Here is a 7,500-nt window from a genome sequence, read left to right as displayed (position 1 = left end):
ACCTGGATTCCATCTTCAGGTTTGAAGAGGAAAGAGAGGAGGGAGTATAAAAGAAAGAGAGGAAAGGCAATGTGGTAGCACTGGGCTGGTGAGGACAGATGATCGGAAACAAAGGAAGGTGACATCAGGTCAGAGTAGGTGGCTGCCGGGTGGCCGGCATACGGGAGAAGGCGGAGGATATGGGAAGAAAGGAGACTATCAGCAGCTGTTGTTCAAGTTGAAATTAGGCAGCAGCTTTATTAAGGAGGATTCCACCAGTCTGTGAGCATGGACATTAGTGGAAGAAAAGACAATTCGCACCGCTGACCAGTCCATCTGATGGCAAAAAAGAGCATTGTTGTTGTGTCCCCTGGATACAGCATACTTATGTTGAGATAGACACTTAATGAGACTGGTGCCTGTCTTGCCAAAGCACTGCTTATCACAGGAGGCACAAGGAACAGCATAGGTGCCCACCTTTGAGGTAGAGGGAGGGCTGGTATGGACCAGGTTGCGACGGAGAGTGTTCACCTGGCGAAAGGCTAGCCTGTAGTTGAGAGGGGGAAGAGGGCGACGGAGAGAGTAGATCTCAGTGTAGGGAGGCTGAGGACGGGCAGGTAATGAGTCTCTTTAGGAGAGGAGTTGTGGTAGAAGATACACCGTGCCCTGGATAACGCGATGTCGAGAACATGACGAGTGTAGTCCAGTTTGAAGAACAAGCTTATGATAGGGTTTTAGGAAGCCCATAGAAATGAGGGGTCGAGGGTTGATGACCTTGAACCTCTGGTAGAGATTCGCCTCTAGAAAACAGGTTGCTATCTCTTTCACTCGATGGTGGAAGGTAGCAGCAATTTGTTCACGGTGGTCGCTGGTCAGGGTAGCATAGGTAGAGGCGTCATCCAACAGGTCAAGGGCCTTCTGCAGGTAGGAGGCACAGTCGAGGACGACCACGAGTTGCCCTTGTCAGAAGGCAGAATGGTGACATCCTTCCTGCGCAGGCTTTGAAGGGCCTCATGGTAACGCCTGGGAATGGAAGGGTTAGGATGGAGGAGAGATTCGAGGGCCGGGATGAAAGCACCACGGAGGAGAGAGACATCAGGCAAAGAGTTCCTGTGAGAAGAGATGAAACGGTCAAAGGATGAAATAATGTCGATGGAGGTAAGGGGGTGAGGGCGGAGAGCAAAGGAAAGACCAAAGCCAAGGAGTTGTTGCTGGTGAGGGGTCAAGGACAGGGAAGATAGGTTGGTGACAGCGTCGGTGAGAGAGAAGCGGGACCAAGGACTGCGGGTATTGAGGATGAAGAGTTTCTGTATGTATATGTGTATGTATATGTATATATGTGTATATATGTATATGTATATATGTGTATATATGTATATGTATACATTATATATATATATATATATATATATATATATATATATATATATATATATATATATATATATATATATATATATATATATATATACATATATATATATATATATATACCCATATATACATATATATGGGTGGGTGCTTCACGTGCATGGTGATGTGAAGCGATGGTGTGGTAGCCTAGATAGTGTTAAGTGCTTGCATGCCTTCTCGCTTGCAGCTTCCACCCCTGGCTAGCCCAGTGCGAAAAAGGGAGCAGCTTCTGCATAAGTCTCCCCTGCCAGGTCACAGCCTCTCCATCATTAAGACTTCTGCAGTGCCTCCTCGTGGCCACCCATGGGTAACTGGGTACCTTGCGGTCCCAGGCTAAATCTGTGGGGGATCTCGGAGCAGCAGGAGGCCCCAGAGGTACGGAGTTATGGCCCACCGGCGTGTGGACACGCTCTGGCTTCGTACCAACTCCTGCCCCCTAGCCACCCGGGGGAAATGGGGCGGCTCGGGGGAGGTGGGCCTTGCCAGTCCTCCTCCCCCCAGAATGACCCTCTGGCAACGTCGTTTTTAAATGAAATGGCTGGGGAGGGGTGTTGTCCCTCCCACCCAGCAAGTAAGGCGGGCTTGTGGGTCCGCGCTGGGAGGGTCAATGTCGGGGTGCAGGATTGGAGCTGAGAGTTACTCTCCCGCCTGCCCCCGGCAAGGCGCCAACCCGCACCATGAAGCTTGTGGGGGAAAGCCCTCGGGAACCCCACAGGTGGATATGGCCGGTCCCACAAGCTGCCGACCCTCTTTATTCTGGGCTGTGTTGGCGGGTGCGGCAAGAGGGGCGTGCACCCGGAGTGCCACCCGAGGCTTAAACTCAGGGCGTGCTTTCCGGGTAGCCGCTTGGAACATCCGGTCCTTGCGGCAGATGAGCGGTTTACCTCTGGCCTATCGCGGGAAATTTGAAGCGACTGGGAGTTGAGGTGGCTGCCCTCTCAGAGGTGAGAAGACCTGGTAGCGGCACGATCAGTGTGGGGGTTAACACCTACTACTGGGTCGGGCCCGCAGCGATGTCACCACCTCCAGGGTTGTAAGCATGCCATCTCCAATCGACTTCAGCCTGCGGTAGTCGAGTGACACCGTTGATGAGCGTATATGGCCAATTGAGACTGAAGCATGCTTTTGGCTTCATGCTCTTATTGCTGTAATACGCTACCTACCGATGACATAAAACGCGATGTGTAAAGAGGCGTTCTACGCCAAACTCGCAATCTTGGCAGACGATTGTTCCCGGGAAATTCGCATTGTTCTGGGCGCTTCAATGCGGTATCGCGGCTGTGACCGAAGCTGGCTACGAGATGTCTTGTCGGCCCCCATGGCTCGGAGCTGAATCCAGCAGGGAGAAATAGCCTCCTTCTCCGGGAACTTTGCTGGGTCCCAGAAAATGAGGATCTCGATCCTGGTACCAGCGCTCCAACTCGCATCGCTGGACTTGGTTACGGGATACGGGTACAGTGGCCAGGAGATGACCACATCCCTTAATGTGAGGACGCGATGGAGGATCCCCAGAACTGCAGGGTTTACCGAGTGCTAGTTCTGTGGCACCGACCATGGCTGCTTGTGGGCTACCCTGCGGGTCCCTTCAAACTCCGCCGTCCTTCAGTGGCCACCCTAAGGTGTGTTCACTTGGACAGACTAAGGGAGGAGGAGTGTGCCGTGGGTTCGCCACGGCAGTCTCTGCCGATTCTCAGTAAACCAGCACCTGAATGATCCAGTTTTTGCTCTGTGGGAGTCCTTCAAAGCGCGTAACACTCGAAAGCAGCTCAGGAGTCCATTGGCGTACGCCCAAGGAAAGGCAGAATACCATCTCCCTGGAGACATTAGAGGCGCACTGAAGGCGTGTGGCAAGGCTCGGCTATAATGGGATACAAGTCTTGCGTCGTTCATGGTGACGTAGGGTCGGACACTGCTGAGAAAGGGACAAGGACAGTTCATCAGGCAATCTTGCTGAGGAGGTCGAAGGCCATTTCTTGGTAAAATGACCTTCGCCCTGCCTTTACCTAAGCCGTAGAAACTGGAACCCTAAGCCCGTCCTCCAGATGACTGCAGTCCGATCAGCGGATGACGGATCATCTCAGATCATGTTGGGATTCGTGAACGTTGGGCTGAGTATTTTGAAACAGTTTGTACAGGTGGATCCTCCAACATTAGCTTGGATCAAGCGATGTCTCAGTGCCTGTGCCGGACCCACCTCATGCAGCGAGGAACCTCCCTACCCTAACAGAGGTTAGGCTTGGCGATTTCCAAGTTGAAGAGTGGAAAGCTGCAGGCAAATATGTGATATCCTGCTGAACTGCTAAGGCTGGGGGTGAACCTATGGCTCGGGCCTGCATACAGTCCTGACTGCCATTTGCAGTCTGGTACATTCCCTCGACCTGCTGAGGGGCGTGGTCATCCCTCTGGAAGGGGAAAGGGGATCGATGGGACTGTAGCAAAACTACCCTGGCATTAACTGCTCAGCATACCAGGCAAGGTTTCTGCGCGTCACATTCTCTGAAACGGATCGCACCACCCTACTGAGGCACCAAGAGAACCGGAGCAGTCTTGGATTTACTGCCTGCAAGTCCACAATAGACAGTATCCTAGCGCTTCGAGTAATGTGGACGCCGTCGTGAGTTTGGTCGTGGGTTGCTTGGCGCCTACATCGACCTCAAGAAGGCGTTTGTTTACTCGGTGCATCGGGAAGCCGCTAGGAGTGGGATCCTGAGGCTCAGGGAATTCCCGAACAGATTATTGGCCCTGATAGGCAAGCCTCTATACTGGTACGTAAAGTGCTGTAAGTGTGTGGGGGTATGTCGAACTTCTTCCCTGTTTAATATTCAGGGGTGATGGCAAGGCTGTGTCCTGCACCCACACTTTTTCAAAACACTGTATGGACTGGATTAATGGGGCAGAGCTACTAGCCAAAGTCAGTGCGGAGCAACACAGGCAATATTAAGGTCTCGACCTTGACTTGCCGACGAGTTGCCACCTATCTGAGTCCTTGGAGTACCACGTTGTGGCGCTCTTGAATGCATTTAGGCAATGAAGGCGAAGCCCCTAAGGCTTAGAGGTCTTCTGGACCAAGACCAAAGATTCAGGACTTTGGGGGGCCTGTTAGGGGAACCGTTCAGTCGATCCTGTTGCGGCGAGGAACGCTTGAAGTCACAGAAAGTTTACATACCTTGGTAGGTAAGTCCATATCTCTGGGTTGTCAAGACCAGGAAGTCAGTAGACGGATTTGGTCTGGCAACAGAGCCATGAACTCGATCAACAAGAGCGTTGGAGATTGTCGGACTATGCAGAAGGATCCAAGCTCGTGTCTTCAGGCCTTGATACTTCCAGTTTTGCCTCTATGGAAGCGAAACCTGGACGCTATCCAGTGCCTTGGAGTCTCGCCTTGATGCTTTTTGTAACAATCCCCTTCGCCGGACATGGGTACAGTTTGGCAGGAACCACGTGTCCCAAAACGGCGGTTACACCGTGAGAATGGCATGGGACCTGTTTACTTCATAATCCGGGATCGGCCAATCAGGCTATATGGCGCACCTAGCTCGCCATCCCATGGACGACCCTGCGTCACGCAGGTTGTCTCTCTGGAGACAACCCTGGGTGGAGGAGCCTGTGGGACGTCCTAGGAGATCATGGCTTGGGCAGCTCGACGAGACCTGTCGTGAGGAACTAAGATGGGCCGTGTGCCTGACTGGAGACTCGCTCGAGGGATGCCTCGTGGCTGAAGCGAAGGGTGGATGCGGCCATGCGCCCCCGTCGCGTAGCCCTTGATGATGATGATGATCATATATATACATATATATACATAATAATATTATACATATATATATATACATTATATATATACATATATATATATAATAATATATATATATATTATATAATATATATATATATATATATATATGTATGTATTGTATGTATGTATATTATGTTATATATATATACATATAATAATATATATTCAAATATATATATAATATAATATATATATTATATATAATATATATATATATTAATGTATATATATATATAATATATATAATATATATATATATATATATATATATATATATATATATATATATATGTATATATATGATATATTATATATACATTCTATCTGAGTCCTTGGAGTCCACTTGTGCGCTCTTGATGCCATTTAGCAAATGAGGCGAAAGCCCGCTAGGCTTAGAGTCCTCCTGGACTCAAGACCAAGATTCAGGACTTTGGGGGCCTGTTAGGGGAACCCGTTCATTCGATCCAGCTTGCGGCGAGTGACGTTGAGTCACAGAAAGTTTTACATACCTTGGTAGCGTGTATAGTCCATATCTCTGGGTTGTCGACCAGGAGTCAGTAGAAGAACCGGATTGGTCCTGGCAACCAAGGGCCGGGCCATGAACTCGATCAACAAGAAGTCGTTTTGAAGATGTCGGTCCTATGCAGAAGGACCAAGCTGCGTGTCTTCAAGGCCTTGATACTTCCAGTTTGCTCTAATGAACGAACCTGGTACCGCTAATCTCTCAGGTGCCCTTGGAGTCTCGCCTTGGATGCCTTTTGTAACACGCTCCCTTCGCTGGATCAATGGGGGGTAAGTTGGCAAGGACCACGTGTCCAACCGGCGGTTGCACCGGAGAACACCGCATGGGACCGTTTCTACTTGCATTAATCCCGGGATCTGCCAACTCAGGCTATATGGCCCACCTGCTCGCCTCCCTATGGACGACCTGCCTCACTAGGTTGTTCTCTGCGAGACATAACCGCTGGGTGGAGGAAGACCCTGTGGACGTTCGCTAGGTAATCTGGCTTGGGAAGCTCGACGCGAGTACCTGTCGTGAGGAACTAGAGGATGAGCCGTCGTGCTGCCTGGAAGACTGCGCCTCGAGGGATCCCTCGTGGCTGGAAACGAAGGGTGGGAATGCGGACCATGCGCCCCGTCGGCGTTAGCCCCTTGAAGATGATGATGAATATATATATATATTATATATATAATATGTATATATAAGTCATATATAATATATAAATATAATATACATATATATACATATATATACATATATATATATACATATATATATATATATATATATATATATATATATATATATAAACACCACCACACACACACACACACACACACACACACACACACCACACACACACACACACACACACACAACACACAACATATAAGTATTATGTATGTATGTATATATGTATAGTACATATATACATTATATATATATGTTATATTATATAATAACAATACGTACATACATACTAATTACATACATACATACATACTACACACACACACACACACACACACACACACACACACAGCCAACACAAACACAAACACAAACCAAACACAAAAAAAAACACACACACAAAAAACACACACAACACAGAACACGCGACAGGTGCTCGTCGATCTGCCCAAGCATGACGCTCCTGGGTCGATCCCCACAGGCCTCCTGCACCCAGGTTGTCAACGCATAGAGATAACCTTATGGGCAGGGTCATACCCATGAAGATGAGCTAGGTGCCTATGAATAGCCTGAGTTGCAATCCCGGATTAGTGCAAATAACAGGTCCCATGCAATCTCAAGCAGTTGACAGCGTGGTTCCTGCCAACTGTACCAGAACGCAGCGAAGGTGACTTGTTACAAAAGGCTGCAAGACGAAATCCAAGGACTGGTAGAGTCCAGGTTTCGCATTCATGAGTAAAACTGGCAGTATCAAGACCTTGAAGGGCCTGGTCCTTCTGGGCTTAGGTACCGACATCTCCAAATGCTCTTTTGATTCGAGTTCATGGCTCTGTTTGCCAAGACCATAAATCTGTCTATTGACTTCTTGTCTGACAGCCAAACAGAGATATGGACTACACTACCGAAGATATGTAACTCTGTCACTTCAACATTCCTTGCCGCAATCATGAAATCAGGAACAGGTTCCCCTATACAGGCCCGCAAAGTCTGATCATGGTCCTTGTCCAGGAGACCTCAGCCTAAGGGCTTTCGCCTCATTGCTGAATGTATCAAGAGCGCGCCATCAGTAACTCCAGGGACTCGATAGGATAGCACTCATCAGCAAAGTCAGATCTAGACTTAG

The sequence above is a fragment of the Penaeus monodon genome, chromosome 6 (assembly GCF_015228065.2).
Source record: "Penaeus monodon isolate SGIC_2016 chromosome 6, NSTDA_Pmon_1, whole genome shotgun sequence".
Taxonomy (NCBI): Eukaryota; Metazoa; Arthropoda; class Malacostraca; order Decapoda; family Penaeidae; genus Penaeus; species Penaeus monodon.
The sequence above is the reverse complement of the archived record's forward strand: the minus strand, read 5'-3'. Positions refer to the sequence as shown.